Below are 22,903 nucleotides of genomic sequence, written 5' to 3'. Positions count from 1 at the left end.
TAATTAGATATAGAGATCAAATTAAATAATATCTAATTTATTAAATTGGATATAAGAATATGATAAATATATATTTGTTTTATATTTGAATCTTTTTAAATTTTTAAAAATTTAATTTAATTTATTGAAAATTTATTTAATATTTATGTAATTTTATTTTATTTTAAATAAAATTTAATTAATGTACTTTTATAATTATTATTTTATTTTGAAAATTTTATTTTATTATATATTTTTTACAAAAAAAAATTATTTAATTTTTATACAGATATAAATATACTTGATATCTAACATAAACGAAAATAAGATGCAAATTTCATAACGAAAATAGAAACAAAAATAAATATAGGACACAAGAACAGAAACAGAAACACTAAAACTCGTAATTCTCCCATCCCATTTTCATCTCTAGTGGCACTGTCTGTTTCTACTGTATGAAAAGTTTAATTATGGTTCTTACTTTTCAAATTTGATTTTTTTATATGCTCTAAAGAAGTGATAAAAGTAAGAATGATAGGTAATATTTTTATCTTTTTTTTATTTTTTTTTATTACACATGAGAGAACGAACGAAACAATGGCAAAAGCAAACATCAACCAGATTTGACCGTTGAGCTTCTATGGAGAGTGTCTTGTCGTGTTCGATGATAATAATATGATATGATGATAGGAAGAGAGATATGGAGAAAAATAATGAGTGTGTGTTATTTAGATATTTAGAAAAATAGGGTATTAAAAAATCACTACTTTTCTTTCTTTATTTGAGAATATATTTCAATGGGAAGGTTGGTATTTTAGTGTTCAGAAAGACATGGATCACCATGTTAATCGGAATTGGGTAAAGGCATGGTTCGATATAATTGTGACACCCTCTACCTCAACATTAATACACAAAATACTATTTTATTGTATTTGAGTAAATAAAATCTTTCATAATTTGGTACTATCTTTCATGTATAAAACAATTGTCTCAAACATCATAAAGTAGAAGATTCACATTCGTAACTCATAAATCATAAAAAGTCGTCTTGTAAGTATAAAAATTCAAGAAATCATATAAAGAAAAATATAGATTAATTCCAGCAAAGGTGGCAGTGTCTCCTAGTTAGGAACTAATTTATAATTTTCAAATCATGTAATAAAAGAAATATGACAAAGATGTACATTTTGGTCTTTTCTCAAGAACATTCAAAATTACAAAAGAAGAGAAGATTACAGCTTTTTAAAACAATAACATCCAAAATAAGCCTAGCTATGCCCGATGTCACATCCTATCAGAGCATGCCCAACTGAAGCCTTAAGCCTCATTACCAACATCCTCATGATGCTGATCACCTGCAACATAATTTAAACATATACAAAAACAACAAGGGAGTGAGAAACATCTCACTCAGTTTCAGGTGCAGAAATAAAGGTTAGATATCACCCACACACACACAACAAATATAAGTCACATATAAACAATACACATACATCATCAATATCACATATATACTCATTTATCATGCAATGATGTCATGAACTCGACTCATAAATGCATGCATGTAGCGCCATAAGGAAGTTTCACATATCATCACTGGTGACCCAAAGGTACACCTGGTTACATCACTGGTGACCCTAAGGTACACCTTGTTAGCAAGTTACATCGCTGGTGACCCCAAGGTACACCTCGTTAGCAAGTTACATCACTGGTGACCCTAAGGTAAACCTTGTTAGCATCAACTGTCGGTGACCCTAAGGTACACCTTGTTAGCATCGTTGGTATGCGACCTCAGCGGCACACCTGGAGTAATATATGCATATGATGCATGTCATACATTCATTATTTCATGAACTCAACATTTAACTTATTACAAGATTTCATCAAGTATATCATGTCATTATTTTTCATATTCTTATTATCACAGCTTGTCTCAATAGTCCATTCTTAGATCTCATAGTCCATTCTTAGGTCTCATGTCATTTGTCCATCTTTCCATGGTCATGTCATAAATATTCCTCATAAGGTCCGCATAGGTATTCACAGAGATTCAGAGAGCATTCTTATTCATATTAAAACTCATTTATTATTAACATTAATTTCATATTCATTTATTACTTCAACAAAGAACAAGGTAGAGTAAATAGAAAATCAAACAGAACAACGACACCTTCAACAAAAAACAAAGTAGAGTAAATAGAAAATCAAACAGAACAATGGCAAGGGATTGGGGGCCAATCCGAAAATCATACTATCCAACAATTATCCTCACACCCCCGAGCGAGGTTTCTCACTCCCCCCTTACCTGGATAAGCGGAGTTGAAACTTGGGCAGGGCCTCCTCCTCTAGATTCCCTCCTTCTTTCCCTTTCTTTCTTTCTTTCTCTCTCTCTCTCTCTCTCTCTCTCCCTCTCTCTCTCTCTAGAATTTTCACTTTTCACTCAGTTATAATTTTTCACCCCCCCAGTCTCTATTTACAGGCATCCTGGGGTCCCCGGAACGGCCCGTACTGATTTCGGAACGGCCTGTTCCGGAGCCTTCAAACGTGGGCAAAATTCTCAACTAGAACGGTCCGTTCCAAAACCAGAACGGTCCGTTCCAAAACCCAGCAGAACGGCCCGTTCTGCTTTCAGAACGGCCCGTTCTCCCTTCCAGAACGGTCCGTTCCAGGCCCGTTGTAACACCCCAGTTTTCCAAAATGGTTATTATTATTATATTTGATAGTTATCTTTTATTCCAAATGTAGCTAATTCACACTCCATTTATGCTTAATTATAGGCTTTAGAAACATATGTATATTGTTGGGCTTAATTAGATAGTTGTAAACTTTCTTTTTGTTAAAATCGTTTTCGCTGGGCTGACTGGCAAGCCTCGGTTTTTGGGGCATAACTCGGTCTGTGGTTGTCCAAATGATACAAACTTTATATCCATGGAAAGCTAAGATAAAATACTATAACTTTCATGAAGAAACCATTTTCAAATTCCTTCATCTACCATGTTGAATATTCTAAAAACCGCAACATATTTAACTCACGCTGGCAGCCTGACCCCTGTTCACTAAAACAGTCATATCTGGAGTTATAGATCTCCTTTTTCGGTGATTCCAAAACGATTGAAAAGATAACATCCTAAGCTACAACTTTCATGAAGACCTCGTGACCAAATTCAGTCGTCTAGAAGGTCAAAATGGGAGTGCCAAAGGACGTGTCCACTAAACTCCACTAACCATCCACCATCACCACTAACTCCTCCACTACCACCACTAACTCATCCACTAAACCTAATTTCCTTATATTTTAATGTCTTTTGAAGGCTATAAATAGCCCCTCAATTCTTCATTTCAGAACCTCCCTAAAACACTTCTCATTTCTCTTCTCTTGTAATTTTTCTCTCTACGTTCTGCTTAGACTGAAGGAGCCTAGGGGAAGAAGTTCTGCTCTAAGTTTTAGCGAGATTCTGCCCAAATTTCTGTATATCCAGGTAAGGGGGGGAGTGGGAAACCTCGCTTGGGGGTGTGGGAGTAATCGTTAAATAGTTGTTTGTAGATTGGCTCCCGATCTTATGTCTGTTGTTTGTATGAAATATTGTTATTAATGTGCTTTGCTTTTTATATTACTTGATTTCTTGTCTGTAGTAAATAATAACTATACTATTTTTATAAAAGAAAAATAAATAAATTGTTTATTAATAAAGATATGGAAGGCTAAGCCTCCTATTAATTAATAAATATGTAATTGATGTTAAAAATGAATAAGTTTTAAAATAAAAATACCTATACGAACTTATGAAGATCTTATTATGACTTGAGTATATGAAGTATATATGAGACCTGTGCGGACCTATGAGGATATGACTGTATGAAATATGTACTCATGACTTGTGACCTATGATCCATGAATGGACCATTGAACTGTTGAACTATTGGACCGTTGGACTATTGGACTGATTGGACCATTGGACCGTTGGACTATTGGACTATTAAAGTTGGATTAATAAAATAAATCATAATTATGAAATATGAATCTTATATGTGTAATATGCTAAATGTTGAGTCTATGAATGTATGACATGCATCATATGCATATATTATTCCAGGTGTGCCGCTGAGGCCGCATACCAGTGATGCTAACAAGGTGTATGAACACCAGTGATAGGTGTGCCTTCGGGACACCAGTGATGTAACATGCTAACGAGGTGTATGAACACCAGTGATAGGTGTACCTTTGGGTCACCAGTGATAAATTCTGAAACTTCCGTATGGCGCCACATGCATGCATTTTGTGAGTCGAGTCAATAAAATCATTGCATGATTTATAAATGTACATATATATATATATATGATATTGATTATAGTGTATGTGTGTGTGCTATTTAACTTTTATTTCTATACCTGCAACTAAGTGAGAAGTTTCTCACTCCTCTTGTTATTCTTGTATATGTTTAAATTTATGTTGCAGGTAATCTTAATCATGAGGATGTTGGTAATGAAGTCTAGAGGCTTAAGTGGGCATGCTCTGATAGGATGTGACATCGGGCTTAGCTAGGCTTCTTTCTGGGATAATAATGTTTTATTTTCCTTCTTTTGAAATTTAAATATATTTGTATGATATACAAAAAATTATAAATTGATTCCTAACTAGGAGGCACTGCCACCTTTACTGGGATTAATTTATAATCTTTGTTTTATTATGACTTCTTGAGTTTGGTATAAATGTTAATTACGAATGTGCATCTTCTACCTTATGATATTTATTATTTTATATCACTCTAATATACTTTTTAAATATAGTTAATGCTTATTAAGTAATTATGTTGGGGTAGAGGGTGTCACATTTAGTGGTATCAGAGCAGGTCGATTCTATCGGCCGTGAGTTATGTGTCTACTATGTTTATTGATTGTAAATATATTATGTTATAGTTGTCTGTGTTTATTAAAAGTTCTGTATATCCAGATTATGGCTGGTAGAAATGATCGTGCGATTGCTGATGCTCTCCAAGCATTAGCCCAAGCAATGAACAACAACAATATGGCTGGAGTTGTTCCTAACTGGTTGGAGCAATTTCAGAAGAATAACCCGCCGACCTTTAAAGGAGGATATGACCCAGATGTTGCAATAAATTGGCTAATGGAGATCGAAAAGATCTTCAATGCTATGGAATGTCCTTTTCCTCAGAAAGTGAGGTTGGCTACCTTTATGTTTACTGCTGATGCCCATTTTTGGTGGGAAGGAGCACTTCAAAGGATAATAGATGGAGGAATGCAATTAAATTGGGAAAACTTCAAAAGAGTTTTTCTTGAGAAGTATTTCCCGGATGATGTGAGAAGCCAGAAGGAAGCTGAATTTCTTGAGTTAAAGCAAGGAAATGATACGGTGGCACACTATGCTGAAAAATTTGATGCCTTGGTCCGTTATTGTACCCATTATCATGGTGAGGGTGGCGAACGGGCTAAATGTATTAAGTTTGTGAATGGCCTTCGTCCTGAGATAAAAACCGCAATTAATTATCAAGAGATTTATCACTACCCAACGCTTGTCAACAAGAGTAGAATCTATGACCGTGATAATCGTGCACGTTCTGTCTTTTACAAGGGAGTTGGAGGTCCTATTCGTGCAGTGAATTCAAATACTTCTGGTAAGAGTAAGCCTTATTCTGCTTCTACCAGATCTCAGGGAAATATGGCTGCTGCCAATAGAACTAAATCGTCCACTGTGAACACTACTGGTAGTGTTGGAGGGTCTGTGTCTATTTCTTCAGGAAGATGTGGAAAGTGTGGACGGATCGGTCATATTAAATCAGAGTGTCGTGACAAGGAGGTTACTTGCTTCAACTGCAATGGTAAAGGACACATCAGTACTCAATGTCCTGAACCACCAAGAACACGTGTCGTTGGATCAGGATCGCAAACCGAACGACCAAAGACTGTAGGAAGAGTATTTGCTCTTAGTGGTGTTGAAGCTGCTCAGTCAGAAAATTTGATACAAGGTACTTGTTTCATAGCTGAGACTCCTTTTGTTGTACTATTTGATTCTGGTGCAACTCATTCCTTTATTTCCATCTCTTGTGTCCAAAAACTGAAATTGCCTGTGTCTTTGTTAAATTTTGATTTAGTTGTTGAAACCCCTACTAATGGTCCTGTAACTACATCCCTAGTGTGTTTAAAATGCCCTTTGACAATTTCTGAAAAACAGTTTCTAGTTGACTTAATCTGTCTGCCTCTTAGTCAATTAGATGTAATCCTTGGTATGGATTGGCTATCTTCTCACCATGTTCTTTTAAATTGCTTTGATAAATCCATTTCATTTGGTGAATGTAAGAGTACGGAATTTCTTAGTGCTTCTAACATTAAAACTTGTTTAAAGGAAAATGAAAGGGTATACATGATCTTATCTTCATTAACAGTTGAGACTGAGAATAAGCTAGATGAGATTCCCTTAGTGAGAGAATTTCCAGAAGTATTTCCTAAGGATGTGTCTAGTTTACCACCCGAGAGAGAGATTGAGTTCAGTATAGACTTAGTGCCAGGTACCGCACCCATATCTATAGCACCATATAGGATGTCTCCTAAAGAGTTAGTTGAGCTTAAGAAACAGATAGAGGAACTACAAGAAAAACAATTCATTAGGCCTAGTGTTTCACCTTGGGGAGCGCCTGTTCTATTGGTCAAGAAGAAAGATGGGAGCATGAGATTGTGCATAGATTATAGACAATTGAATAAGGTAACCATTAAGAATAAGTATCCATTGCCTAGAATAGATGACCTTATGGACCAGCTAGTTGGGGCTTGTGTGTTTAGTAAGATAGATTTGAGATCAGGTTATCACCAAATCCGAGTGAAATCCGAGGATATCCCAAAGACTGCTTTTAGGACCCGCTATGGGCAGTATGAGTATTTAGTGATACCTTTTGGTGTGACTAATGCACCTAGTGTTTTCATGGACTACATGAATAGGATCTTTCACCCTTACTTGGATAGATTTGTAGTGGTCTTCATAGATGATATCCTAGTGTATTCTAAGAATAGAGAGGAGCATGCTGAGCACCTTAGGATCGTTCTTCAAACCCTTAAGGAGAAACAGTTGTATGCTAAATTGGCAAAATGTGAATTTTGGTTGGAGAGTGTAAATTTTCTAGGGCATGTGATATCCAAGGATGGGATAGCTGTAGATCCTTCTAAGGTAGAGGCGGTTCTTGAATGGAAAACACCTAAGTCAGTTTTTGAGATTAGGAGTTTTCTAGGACTAGCTGGGTATTATAGGAGATTTATAGAGGGTTTTTCTAAATTAGCTTTACCTTTGACCAAATTGACTAGGAAAAACCAACCTTTTGCGTGGGACTCTAAGTGTGAAGAGAGTTTTCAAGAACTTAAGAGAAGACTAACTAGTGCCCCTGTGTTAGTATTACCTGACCCTAGCAAGACTTTTGAGGTATTTTGTGATGCTTCCAAATCAGGTTTAGGTGGAGTACTTATGCAGGAGAGAAGGGTAGTAGCCTATGCGTCTAGACAACTTAAAACCCATGAGCAAAACTATCCTACCCATGATCTTGAGTTAGCTGCAATAGTATTCGTGCTTAAGTTGTGGAGGCACTACTTGTTTGGATCTAGATTTGAGGTGTTTAGTGATCACAAAAGCCTTAAGTACTTGTTTGACCAAAAAGAATTAAATATGAGACAGAGAAGATGGTTAGAGTTTCTTAAGGATTATGACTTTCAGTTGAACTATCACCCAGGCAAAGCTAATGTGGTAGCTGACGCTTTGAGTAGGAAATCCTTGAGAATTTCTTCTTTAATGATGAGGGAATTGCACATGATTGAGGAATTTAGGGATATGAGTTTAGGATGTGAACTAACCTCTAAGAGTATTAGGTTGGGAACCTTGAAGGTGACTAATAACTTGATAGATGAAATTAGAAAAGGTCAGAAGGTAGATCCTTTCTTATTGAGTCAAGTTGAGAAGTTAAATCAAGGTGTGGAAAGTGAATTTAAAATTGGAATAGATGGAGTATTGAGGTTTAGAGATAGGTTGTGTATTCCTAGTGTGCCTGAACTTAAGAAAGCAATACTTGAAGAAGGACATAGGAGTAGCCTTAGTATTCATCCAGGAGCCACTAAGATGTACCAAGACCTTAAGAAGATGTTCTGGTGGCCTAAGATGAAAAAGGAAGTGGAGGAATTTGTGTATGCCTGCCTGGTATGTCAGAAAGCTAAGGTAGAACACCAAAAACCTTCAGGTTTCCTGCAACCTTTGGATGTGCCTGTGTGGAAATGGGATAGTATCTCTATGGATTTCGTAGTGGGGTTACCTAAAGCTGCGAAAAACTTAGATGCTATATGGGTCATTGTAGATAGATTGACTAAGTCTGCCCATTTTATTCCCATTAACATTAGATACTCTTTGGAGAGACTAACCAAGTTGTACATAAGTGAAATTGTGAGATTACATGGGGTCCCTACTAGTATAGTTTCTGACAGAGATCCTAGGTTTACTTCTAGATTTTGGGACAGTTTACATGAGGCTCTAGGCACTAAGCTTAGATTGAGTTCAGCCTACCATCCCCAAACAGATGGCCAAACCGAAAGAACTATTCAATCTTTGGAAGACTTGTTGAGAGCTTGCATCTTAGAACATGGGGGTAGTTGGGATAGTTTCCTACCTTTGATAGAGTTTACCTACAACAATAGCTACCATTCCAGTATTGGGATGGCACCTTATGAAGCTCTATATGGTAGGAGATGTAGAACACCTTTGTGTTGGGTAGAACCTGGAGAGAATGCTATCTTAGGACCTGAGATAGTTCAACAAACTACTGAACAAGTTAAGATGATCCAGGAGAGAATGAGAGCAGCTCAGAGTAGGCAGAAGAGTTACAGTGATAAGAGGAGAAGGGACCTTGAGTTTAATGAAGGTGATCATGTATTCCTTAAAGTTACTCCTTGGACAGGAGTAGGCAGAGCACTAAAATCTCGTAAGCTTACTCCACGTTTCATTGGTCCTTATCAAATCCTTAAAAGAATTGGTGAAGTAGCCTATCAAATTGCCTTACCCCCATCTCTTTCAAATCTTCATAATGTCTTTCATGTCTCTCAACTCAGAAAGTATGTCCATGATCCTTCCCATATCATTGAGTCTGACAACATTCAGTTGAAAGATAATCTTACCTATGAAACAGTTCCTTTAAGAATTGATGATACGAGGGTGAAACAACTAAGAGGAAAGGAAATTCCTTTGGTTAAGGTCGTTTGGGGAGGAAATTTTGAAGAAAATGCAACCTGGGAATTAGAAAGCAAGATGCGTGAAGTTTATCCATTCCTATTTTCAGGTAAATTTCGAGGACGAAATTTCTTAAAAGGAGGGGAGAATTGTAACACCCCAGTTTTCCAAAATGGTTATTATTATTATATTTGATAGTTATCTTTTATTCCAAATGTAGCTAATTCACACTCCATTTATGCTTAATTATAGGCTTTAGAAACATATGTATATTGTTGGGCTTAATTAGATAGTTGTAAACTTTCTTTTTGTTAAAATCGTTTTCGCTGGGCTGACTGGCAAGCCTCGGTGTTTGGGGCATAACTCGGTCTGTGGTTGTCCAAATGATACAAACTTTATATCAATGGAAAGCTAAGATAAAATACTATAACTTTTAGGAAGAAACCATTTTCAAATTCCTTCATCTACCATGTTGAATATTCTAAAAACCGCAACATATTTAACTCACGCTGGCAGCCTGACCCCTGTTCACTAAAACAGTCATATCTGGAGTTATAGATCTCCTTTTTCGGTGATTCCAAAACGATTGAAAAGATAACATCCTAAGCTACAACTTTCATGAAGACCTCGTGACCAAATTCAGTCGTCTAGAAGGTCAAAATGGGAGTGCCAAAGGACGTGTCCACTAAACTCCACTAACCATCCACCATCACCACTAACTCCTCCACTACCACCACTAACTCATCCACTAAACCTAATTTCCTTATATTTTAATGTCTTTTGAAGGCTATAAATAGCCCCTCAATTCTTCATTTCAGAACCTCCCTAAAACACTTCTCATTTCTCTTCTCTTGTAATTTTTCTCTCTACGTTCTGCTTAGACTGAAGGAGCCTAGGGGAAGAAGTTCTGCTCTAAGTTTTAGCGAGATTCTGCCCAAATTTCTGTATATCCAGGTAAGGGGGGGAGTGGGAAACCTCGCTTGGGGGTGTGGGAGTAATCGTTAAATAGTTGTTTGTAGATTGGCTCCCGATCTTATGTCTGTTGTTTGTATGAAATATTGTTATTAATGTGCTTTGCTTTTTATATTACTTGATTTCTTGTCTGTAGTAAATAATAACTATACTATTTTTATAAAAGAAAAATAAATAAATTGTTTATTAATAAAGATATGGAAGGCTAAGCCTCCTATTAATTAATAAATATGTAATTGATGTTAAAAATGAATAAGTTTTAAAATAAAAATACCTATACGAACTTATGAAGATCTTATTATGACTTGAGTATATGAAGTATATATGAGACCTGTGCGGACCTATGAGGATATGACTGTATGAAATATGTACTCATGACTTGTGACCTATGATCCATGAATGGACCATTGAACTGTTGAACTATTGGACCGTTGGACTATTGGACTGATTGGACCATTGGACCGTTGGACTATTGGACTATTAAAGTTGGATTAATAAAATAAATCATAATTATGAAATATGAATCTTATATGTGTAATATGCTAAATGTTGAGTCTATGAATGTATGACATGCATCATATGCATATATTATTCCAGGTGTGCCGCTGAGGCCGCATACCAGTGATGCTAACAAGGTGTATGAACACCAGTGATAGGTGTGCCTTCGGGACACCAGTGATGTAACATGCTAACGAGGTGTATGAACACCAGTGATAGGTGTACCTTTGGGTCACCAGTGATAAATTCTGAAACTTCCGTATGGCGCCACATGCATGCATTTTGTGAGTCGAGTCAATAAAATCATTGCATGATTTATAAATGTACATATATATATATATATGATATTGATTATAGTGTATGTGTGTGTGCTATTTAACTTTTATTTCTATACCTGCAACTAAGTGAGAAGTTTCTCACTCCTCTTGTTATTCTTGTATATGTTTAAATTTATGTTGCAGGTAATCTTAATCATGAGGATGTTGGTAATGAAGTCTAGAGGCTTAAGTGGGCATGCTCTGATAGGATGTGACATCGGGCTTAGCTAGGCTTCTTTCTGGGATAATAATGTTTTATTTTCCTTCTTTTGAAATTTAAATATATTTGTATGATATACAAAAAATTATAAATTGATTCCTAACTAGGAGGCACTGCCACCTTTACTGGGATTAATTTATAATCTTTGTTTTATTATGACTTCTTGAGTTTGGTATAAATGTTAATTACGAATGTGCATCTTCTACCTTATGATATTTATTATTTTATATCACTCTAATATACTTTTTAAATATAGTTAATGCTTATTAAGTAATTATGTTGGGGTAGAGGGTGTCACACCCGTTCTGGGACTTTGAAAAACAGCATATTCCCTCTTTTGGAATGACTCGTTCTGCATTTGGAACGGCCTGTTCCGACACCCAGAAATACCCTTATTCCTTTATTAAAATTACGAAAATACCATCAATAATTACGAAAATGCCATCAATAATTAAAAAAAACTGGGTGTTACAATAATCAATTCGATCTACATTAAAAAATATGACTCATTTTGAAAAAAATTAAATTGGTTAATATTTTGTAAAATTAATTTGATTAATTAATTTAATTTTATAAAGTAAATCGATTTAATTTAATTTTTTTAAATCAGTTTATATTTACAAAAATTCAATTTATGAACACCTTTAATGTGAAGTTGTTTTAGTTTAATTAAGATTAAAATATAATTTTCGTCTCTTATTTTTATTTTAGGTCCTTCTAGTTTTAAAAGTTTCACTTTTATCACCTAAAATATTTCTATTAGTCAAAGTAATCTTTTCATCAATTTTTGCAGTGTTACTACTTTTGGCTGATGTAGCTTCTTCACAATATATCATATGTCGTTAAATTAACTAAATTAGTGAGATAAATTGATAGAAGGATTAACTTTGTTTAATATAAACACTTTAAAGAATTAAAATAAAACTTTTTAAATTTAAAGAACTAATCAAAACTAAAAGTAAAAATAACATACGTACCAAAAATATATTTTATTTTTAATTAATAATAACATCACATTAATTTTGAGTCTATTGTATTAAATATTATAAGAAACACCCATAATAATTTTAGTCAATTCGAACAAGATTTTGTCTAATAAAAAATATTTATGATCTTAAAAGAAAACACATTGCATGGGAAAATTTTGATTACAGAGAGATTATTTTTAAAGTTTGCTGTTTGTGATTAGTGCCACTGAAGGGTCGTTTCTTAATAGCTCATTGGTTCAAACAACCGATTTTTGGGCAGAAGATTTTGATAATATGCATATCCGTCGTATTCTAAAATTTATTGAATATACATTTCGTCCTTTATAAGAAAAAACTGAATAGATGCAAGTTTATTAGGAAATTGGAAGAGTATAATATGGAACTATCCATGAATTAGAGAAAGCTTCAACTTCAAATAGCCTTCAATTTGTTTCTATATTGTTTGATGACAATAGAGAAATGCAATTGGCCTTTCAGATAACGTGAGAGATCGAACCTATTAAATGCAAAAAGTTTACTATTTGGGAGGACCCATTTTCTCCAAAGATTACAAAGTCTCTTTACTAGCTGTTATTTTTTCAATTATATTCAAAATTTGTGGCATAATCTTTTCCAACCCTAGGATTTTCCCATTCAATTACCTTCTTTTTTCATTCTATAAATGTTCTAACATGCCACTTTGTTTAAAAAAATTGAGTACAGTTTCCATGGATAAGTGATATGTTGGTATAAGAACTTTTAAAAAAAAAAATTCCATACATAATTAAAAATATTTTTTTTTAAAAATACTTGTATAACAAGTTAACAACCTAGGAATATAATGTTTTGTTATTTAAACATTTCTTATAAACCAAGTTTAAAATAAAAAATGAAAATTTTTGAAATTATTTTAAACTAAAAATACTTAAAGTTATTTAATATATAATATATAAATGCAATAGTCTATTTTTGTGTATTCAAATTTTCTTAGATAATTTTGTTCTTACAACAACTTTCAAATCATTCCATTTCACTATTCTTCTCTCCCATTATTTTTTATTTACTTTCTGTTCTTTTTTATTTTTCATAAATCTAACTAATAGCCTATATTTCATTATCTTTTTTGAATAATAGAGACACGTGTCTCTTATACTTGTTGTTCCTGCGTAAGAACACTCTTCTCCTTGATCCTTCCTAGTTGCCTTTAAGTCCTTCTGAATCTTCCGTGCTGACCGAACACTAGCTCCGCGTGGTGGGGGAGGGTACCTACACAGGCACTCCGACGATCAAGTCAGTGTTCGGTTCAGAGCAATAAATGCATTAGCGGGAATAGTAACGTACCTCATTTATGTCACATCACCTGTGTATTTATAGTGATATGTATGGGCCTGGTGGGCCTTCCTTCTTGGGAGATGGGTAATACGTGATTATCCTTAATCGTTGCTGATTAAGGACGGTAATTATTGTGTAACAAGTAATTATTGTCGAAACCTCATTCTGTCAGTTCTTCGGCCAGGCGTGCGGCCGAAGGGGTGTTCGGCCTATCCCAGGGCCGAAGGGGGTGTTCGGCCAGGTGCAAGACCGAAAGAGTGTTCGGTCTACTCCAAGGCCGAAGGGGTGTCCGGCATATGCCAATGCCGAGGAGGGGTTCGGCATATGCCAATGCCGAAGGGGTGTTCGGCATATGCCAATGCCGAGGAGGGTGTGTTTTGATACCAAATGGATACTTGTTCTGTCCTTGGTGGTGGTGGAGGTATTGGGCCTATCCCAAGGCCGAGGGGGTGTTCGGCATATGCCAACGCCGAGGAGGTGTTCGGCCCAACCTCTAGCCGAAGGCGTGATGTGTTTTTTATCGGCTCGGGCACCTCTTTCGACCCATTGTCTGAACGGAGTGCCAATTGGCGTCCTATCGGATCGGGTACCCCTATCGGCCTATTGCCTGACCGAAGGGGTGTCAGCTAGTACACTTGTAATTATATAAGTAAATATAAATATGGCCGTAAAGTTACATGTGGAAAAGCCATTTTTGGTTTTCTAGCTTAAAATTTTGTATAGCTAGGGTGATATATATTTCTTGATATGGTATTTAATTGAGTTTTGTTGATTTAATGATCCTCTTCCAATTTCCAACTCCATGTTTCAAGCAAGATGTTATTAAGGATGAGGTACTTAATGCCCCAAGACAGAATTCAATGTTTGAACCTTTTGGTTTAATCATTTTTAGTCCCATTTCAGGTTTCCACACACACACACAATATTTGGTAATTAATCAATTATAAAAAATAAAGGAATGAATTAAAAACAAATAACTTTTATTCTTAACATTTTCCCGAATTATATTGGCAGGTCTTTGGTAGTTCTGAAATGTTTATTTGGATCAAAATGGCTATAGATATAGTTTATTATTTTTGCACCCTAGCATGCTGTGAACTAGGGTTGGCACAACTAATAAAATAAACAAAAGAGAATGAATGCCAAAAGCAAGGAGTATATGGAATATTTTATATGCGACCATATTCCATCTTCCCTATTAAAATGCCACTATCACAGTGTTGTCCATTTTGAAGGACCACTCTGAACGGGTGGTGAAAGTGATGAAATCCAAGATTAGAATATTGTTCTCTTCACTTTTCACTAACCAGAAAATAGCAACTTCTGATTTTTTATTTATTTATTAGTATTCTTATTTGGGGTCAACGTGTATCGTTTCGAATTGGATTTGAAGTATATTTTAATTGAATTTGAATAATTTTAATTAGATTAAATTAATTTTATTTATTTATTTTATTTTTTAATCTTTAATCCGAACTAATTTCATCCAATCATATTTAGTTTGAATTGGATCAATTTATTAAACAATTTGTAAATGTATTTTCATATTCTTAACTGATAAAATATTTAATATTATAATTTTTTTATTAATATTACAAAGTACTACTTAAAACATTAAAAATTATAAACTTTAAAAGTTATGAACATTATTAAATTAAAACTTAAACTTGTCTAAATCTAACACTACAATCTAAAAATTTATCATATGTCATCCTAATATCATAAACTTAATAAAAATATCTCAAATGTTATAATTAATACTATAAAAATTATAATATGTAATCGATATTCAACTTTCACGAATATAAAAAACATTTACAATGAAACAAATAAAAATTTGTATTTCATTTTTGTCCTTTGATATTGAAAAAATATGCCGGTTTTAAACAAAAATAGAAAAGTTGAAAATGATCCATTTATCCCTTCTTTTATCTTTTACTAATAATAACCCAAAATAAATATAATAAAATAATAATAATAATTAATTGGATACATTGGATTCTTAAAAATTAAAATCCGAAATTTGAACCGAATTGATTGAATTTCCGATTCTCCAATTCAAACCGATCTGATAATTGAACGAATCCATTTGTTTTTATTTTTATTTTATTTTTATTTTTTTTATCGGATTAATTAAATCCGATGGAATCCAAGGCTACCCCTAGTTCTTATTGAACCAATGCATGGATGAACGAATATTTCTATGTTGTTTCTTACAAATAACCTTGATGTAGTTTACAAATTATGTTCTTCAACTGCAATTGTAGCAACAATACTATATATTTTTTTCTATTTTATTTCTCCACAGCCATCGTTGTGATAATTTTTTACATGTAATTTCTCGTAATTTTAGTAATTATTAATATTTTTAAAATTAGACCAATTATTGAATCAATCCAAATACTGATCTAAAATTCAATAGTTTAATAATAATTAAATTATGACCAAATTAATATTAATAAAATGATAATAATAATTAAATATAATATATAATAATATTAAAGAAATATAATATCATAATAACTTTATAATATTAAAAAATAAAATTTAAACATAATCTTAAGTGTGAACATTTAAAGTATATACAATTTTTCAAATCAAATACTATGTTATAATAGTTCGTAACAAATTTTAATAATATACATCAATATTTATAATAATAACTAGTTTATATTTAAAATAGAATAGAAAATGACAAATATTTTAGGTTGATTTTATTTTTCATGAAAAATTAAAATAATATTGTATTAAAAAAATTATTGTCTCGTTATTGATCTTCTTTTTTTTTTTTATCTATTTTTTGATAGGTCTATTTTGAAGTTCATTTGAATTGGTAACCGATTTTGTGGTCTAGTTCAAAGGTATTTAGTGTCACTATACTAGCACTTAATGATACTACACTCTCGTTTTGCACCAAGATTACAAAAAGCAAGGGTCTAGAGGTCTTGTGCTTAGTGTGACTCCTCTCTTGCTCAGCATTAAAATATCTTAAACCTTAATGGTTATGGTTCTTAACAAAATCCAACTTCGCTTGGTATCCAAACTAAGGTGGTATCTCTATGGCTATTGTACTTAGCAAGCTAGACAACATACTCGCTTAGGGACAACACTCTAATGGTCCATTAAAGTTGTCATGCTTACCATGTCTTATAGATGCTTAGCGTGTCTCCAATTGAGAGGATTCCTTTGATCTTCAATTGACTATCAGCAAATCACCATTACAACGATATTATTAGTCTTATCTAATTCCAACATATTTATTATCGAATGTCCTAACAACAAATATACCATCACCACACCATCTCCATCTCCCTTTGTTTTCTCTCTTTCTTGTGCCTCTTTCTACTTCAAAGGAATAGCTGAACAATTGCAAGCCATGTATGATAGTAGCATCTACAAGTGGAGCACAAAACATCTAACCCTCATATTCAATATTAGCCTTATCATAGTCTAACCAATTTTTTGCTAAAAATTCTAAGTGTATCTTTGTAGAGCTAGAAGTGGCATATTTGGGCTGTGTGATTTCTAGAAAAAAGGTTTCTCCTGACCCATAAAAATTTGAAGCCATTCTTGAGTGTCCACAATCATGTTTTCTCATGACACTCAGGGGATTCTTAGGTCTCACTAGGTTCTATAGACACTTTGTGCATCATTACGCCACACTTGTCATTCCATTAATCGATTTATTGGACAATTCATCAATGTTTACACGGACTATAGAAGCCTCATAAACTTTTACAAATCTCAAAAATACTATTACACCTCTCCCTATTCTAATTCCTAAAGTTTTCTCAAAACCTTGTTGAAACTAACGCTTGCCATAGGTTTAGTTTTATCTCAACAAGGCCATCTGATTGCCTCTTACAACAAAAGATTGTGCCTAAGAATGCAAGCAGAATCTGTTTATGCGAGACTTGTATATGGTTACTTTGGTTATTATGCATTGGCAACAATAGTTGAGAAGACAACATTTTCAAATAGTCATAGACCAACAAAGTTTGATAAACATAATGACTTAGTCCATATATACACTAGAATAAAAAAAAAATGGGTGACAAAATTAATGGGCTATAGTTTTGAGATCTCATACTAACCTAGGAAATACAATCAAGTGGTTGATGCTTTATCTCGCTTAGAACTTTGCTCAAAACCACTGGTTTTACTCTTAACAACCATATCATCACTAGTTCCCAACATCATCTACAAGCTTAAGCATTATTTTACATAAGAAACAAAAGGAGAATCTTTGGTAAAAAATGATACCAATACAAAAGACAACTACAATTTCCATTTTACTAATGGCTTTGTAGTAACCCAATTTCGTCCGGAAAATGTCAATTTTTGTTTTAAAAAATAAAAATAAAAAAATAAATATATATATATATATATAGCAAAAAAGGTATATTTTTAAAAAAAATAAATAAAAAAAAAATAAATAAAATAAATAAAATAAATTGAAAAAGAGGAGTCGCCACCAATGTTATTTTTTACGGAAAAAACATTGGAAAAACCATAAAATAGAAAATAGTCTGCGAAAACCAAATTTTTGAGTTCGGGAGTCGATTACGTATGAGGAAGGTATTAGCACCTCACAACGTTCGTCCTAAGACGATTACCTTTAATTAATTAAACTAATTATTCATAATTTATAAAATATTTATCTCACTAAAATTATCAAATATATTTTATTTAATTAATTTAAATTATGCATTGAAAAAAGGTTAAAATTATTATTGTTATATAAAAAGGAGGATAATATATTTTTTATTTTTTTGGCTCGACAAGATTTAGTTCTTGCTCCTACGTATCTTCATGTATAATGAAGAATCAGAGTCACGTAGTTCTTTGTAAAAAATATTTGTGTGTTGATATTTTTAATTAAATTTTATTTTTGTTAAATATAAGATTCTTGAACTGTCTCAGCTCATTCATCTTAAAAATATAAAATTAACTAAGGTGTACACCAAAGTCAATTCAATAAAATTTTAATTATAATTATTGCTAGAGATTGTTATGAGGTTTTAGACGAAATTAAAGATAAATAGAGTAAAGTAGAAAGCTTAAAAGGAAATAACAGATGATAAGAGAAAATAAGGAGGCTCGGCCTTCCATTTAAATATGATTACAATTCATAAATTAATAGGAGGCTCAGCCTTCCATTCAATGAATATTTTGGAATAAAAAAAACTTGAAATTGATTATTAAAAATGTCTTAGATATTTAAATGGAGAGTATGACAAATAGAACTGTACACAAGAGATGATGAACGTGACTTCCACCACGGATCTCCCTCCCTTTCTCTTTATTTCCTCTTTCAGCTACTAGCCTCTGAATAAACAGAAACTTCGGGCAGAACCTCCTCCTCTCTTAGGGATCGGAACTAGGGCAGAACCTCCTCTCTCTTTCTCTTTTTTTTTCTCTCTCTCTCTCCCTCTCCTTCCTCCCTTTTTTCCTTCCGCTCCCTCCTCTATTTATAGGAATTACAAAGTTACTATTCAGGTACTATTCACTCACGAAAATACTATTCATGAACAGTAAAAATACTATTCATGAACAGTAAAAATACTATTCACTCACGGAAATACTATTCACACCGAAATTACTGTTCACATTTTTTTTATTTATTTTATTTATTTTTTTTTTATTTATTTTTTTTAAAAATATACCTTTTTTGCTATATATATATATATATATATATATTTATTTTCTTATTTTTATTTTTTAAAACAAAAATTGACATTTTCCGGACGAAATTGGGTTACTACAGTTGCCCCTCTTTACTTAATTTTACTAGATAATATAAACAAATCTTGTTTCCATATTATCGTAGTAAAATATAAGTAAAGAAAACACCAATTTCGTCCCTGAGCTTGAAACATTAAGAAACATGAGCGCGAGGAACACAAAACATTAAAAAAACATGAGCGCGAGAGCTCAAAACATTAAAAGACATGAGCGCGGGGACTCAAAACATTAAAAGAGTGAGCATGAGGTCTCGAAAATTAAAAGAATGAGCACGGGACTCAAAAGATTGATAAAGTGAGCATAGAGGTTTGAAAATTAAAAGAGTGAGCACGGGGGCTCGAAAGATTGATATGTGAGCATAGAGGCTTGAAAATTTAAAAGAGTGAGCACAGCGGCTCGAAAGATTGATATGTGAGCATAGAGGCTTGAAAATTTAAAAGAGTGAGCACAGCGGCTCGAAAGATTAAAAGAGTGAGTACGGGGACCCAAGCATTGATAAAATGAGCACAGGGGCTCGAAAGATTGAGAGTGAGTGCAGGGACTCGAAATATTGATAGAGGCTTGGAACTTTAAAAGAGTGAACATAGAGGCTTAAAAAGTAAAAGAGTGAGCACGGGGACTCAAAGGATTGATAGAGGCTTGAAAATTAAAAGCATGGGCATAGAGGCTTGAAAAGTAAAAAAGGTGAACATAGAGGCTTGAAAATTAAAAGAGTGAACATAGAGGCTTAAAAATTAAAAACATGGGCGCGGGGACCCGAAATATTAAAAACATGGGCGCGGGGACCCAAAATATTAAAAGACATGGGCGCGGGGACCCGAAACATAAAAGTGTGAATTTTGATGGAAACAATGTTAATACCAAGTAGATATTAAACTTCATTGAATGTGTTATGCAAGTACATTACTTGATTACATGTGCATGATAAGTACCAAACTTTGGTACAACTATTGTGGATGCTAAGCATGTATTGTACTTGAATGCATGAGTTAGGGATGATCCAAACTTTTGGTGATGCAAATGACAAGTAAGCATTGGGCTTGAATGAATGTGTTAAACAAAGTATTAGACATTAATGTGAACAATGTGGGTGTTGGACAAGTATTGGATTTGAATGGATGTATCAAACTATGATGTAATGAATGTCAAACATGTGCCAAACTCAAACGTAGATGATATAGATGTCGGACAAGTGCGAGACTTTATATGCAAGTGATGAATTTGAATGCATGTATTAGGAAAGTACCAAACTCTGATGCAAACAAAGTGGATGCCAAGTGAGAATTGGACATGAACGAACACTTCAAACATATTAATACAAATGATGTAATGCTTGATTCGGTGTTAGAATGTTTATGAGGTGTCATTGACAAATTTCATTTTGTTTCTTTTTTCTTTTCAAAGAAAATCCTAAAATGATTATTTTCTTTAGAAAAAGCAAATTCATGCAAAGCCCTTTTTGGTGCCTCAATTATTTACTTTTTTTTTATCTTTTTTCAAACCCATGAAATCTTGTTCTTTTCTTCTCTGTCAATCGTTGAAAAACGATCTCACAATTCATCCTTTCAAACTTATCCCACCTAGAATCAAATGAGACTCATTTGACCTAACTTGTCAATCAAGTGATTATCACCACCTTGTCATTCCTTTTGAAACATCATTTAACCAACATGCATAACAATGATAGATGATTTTTTTGGAATGCTATTCAAAAAGGATATTTGAACGTGAATTTGTTTTGATGTAGAGAAAATAGAGCAAACGATCCCAAGATATGACAAAAATTGAGAACCTGATGGAAACAAGTGATTGAGCAATTGTCCCAGTTTGATGCCAAATTAATGGAGTGAAAATTGGAAGAATTTGGACTAACTTGGACTTTGAACAAGTGAGACAAATGACTTACATCACTTTAGACTTGAGTGGATAGAATCAAACAGTGACACATATGGGAAGGATCACCCGTATTTAGAATGGTGGAATATGGATGATACAGGCATTGACTTGATTAAACTTGAGACACATGGATCATATGGTTGGAATGAAAATATGATGATAGTTGACAACTTGTCCCGGTATAAAAGGAGTACTTTGAGTTGCCCTAATTTATGAAGAAATAGGGAACAAAGTTGGATTAGACAATTATTCCAATTGAAAGTTAAGGTGATGAAATGACAATGAGATCCTTTACACCAGTGTGAAGAGGTTGTCCCAATTTAGTTTTGAAAGGAAGGGGTAGAGTAGGAGACAATGATGAATGTGATTGCCTTTTTTTCTGACTCAAGGAAATAATATTGATGTATGAATTGATGGAGAAATAAGACATAAAACAAATGTCTCATTTAATTGGGTAAGGGGGAATTAAAGGAAGGCATGACTTGTGATTTGTTCCCAATCTATCATTTTGAATGATTCTCATAATTATTGAGTGTAGTAATGAATGAACATTGATGAATAGAAGATTTTGCACTGGATGTTTGTTTCTCTCCATGATGTAATGGATGTACAAGTCTTACGAACATTTGTATTTTTTTTTTGGAGCAATCTTGTTAACATCGATAGATGAGTTCAAGTGTTTTGTCTTAAGACTAAACTTAAAAAAAGAAGCAACCAATTTTTGATCTGTATGGACTTTATCAGATTGTAACACTGGTCGGTGAGATGGATATGAAAGAAAAGATACAAAGGCCCAAATGTGTGTTTGGAGGTTATTCGAAACAAGGATCTTTGCTATAGTGTTGGCTTCAATGCTTTTTCAGTTTCTTTTCTTCGCCCCTTTTTTTTTTCACCCCAGCTTTTACCTAGGTTTTTCTTTTGGAGTTTGCAGCCTACCAGGTTGCTCTAACTTTTGCCTAGGCCGCCTTTTTGAGGTTTTCAGCCTAGCGAGCTCTTGTTTCTTTTATTTATTTTCATTTTTTTTAGACCTTAACTTTTGCCTAGACTGTTCTTTTCGAGTTTTTAGCCTAGCAGGTCGCTCTAAATTTTGCCTAAGCTGCCTTTCCAGGTTTTCAGCATAGCGAGCTTTTTATTTTTGTTATTATTTTGCATAGAATTTCTTGGCTGCATTAGAGTTTATTGGGTTCAATAGATCTTCCCGTCCACTTCCCTCTATGATCTTTTTGAGGTGGCAAGATATTCTTCAATACCAAATATCTTTCTTGAAACTCTTGCAGGCAAACCTTTTTGGCAAAAGCTCTCTTGATCCTTTTTTGATATCATTGACCATGATACAAGACATTCAATCTCTTCTCTTCAATTAGGTTCAACTGATCATAGCGAGCCTAAACTCATTATGCTTCCTCAAGTTTGCTTTCGGCCAATACTCTCAGAGAAGGTACCTCAACGTCAATGGGAATGACTGCTTCCATACCATAAACTGGAGAATACGAAATTGCCCCAGTAGAAGTGCAAACAAAAATGCGATATCCATGTAGAGCAAAAGAGAGCATTTCATGCTAATCCTGTAGGCGACCACCATCTTCTGAATAATCTCCTTTATATTCTTATTTGCCGCTTCTATTGCCCCATTCATCTTAGGACAATATGGTGAAGGATTGTGATGTTGAATTTTGATGAACTTAACCACCACATTACTTGTCACACTAGCATAAGAAGCTATCTTAACCAATAACATCAAGGATAAAACAATTCCTTCTTCATG

General features: G+C 33.6%; 1 long non-coding RNA gene across 1 annotated transcript; it reads left to right on the top strand.

Annotated features, from left to right (window-relative positions):
• The first annotated feature begins 2,345 nt into the window (after window positions 1-2,345).
• On the top strand, window positions 2,346-4,709 carry LOC145952619 (uncharacterized). Its single transcript, XR_014430095.1, has 2 exons — window positions 2,346-3,458; window positions 4,436-4,709. It is a non-coding gene; the product is annotated as an uncharacterized LOC145952619 (long non-coding RNA).
• The last annotated feature ends 18,194 nt before the right edge of the window (window positions 4,710-22,903 follow it).

Source organism: Cajanus cajan, chromosome 10 (genome assembly GCF_000230855.2).
Source record: "Cajanus cajan strain Asha chromosome 10, NIPB_CcT2T_4, whole genome shotgun sequence".
In the NCBI taxonomy this organism is placed as follows: domain Eukaryota; kingdom Viridiplantae; phylum Streptophyta; class Magnoliopsida; order Fabales; family Fabaceae; genus Cajanus; species Cajanus cajan.
Note: the sequence above shows the minus strand (reverse complement) of the source record. Positions and strands in the feature narration are given on the sequence as shown.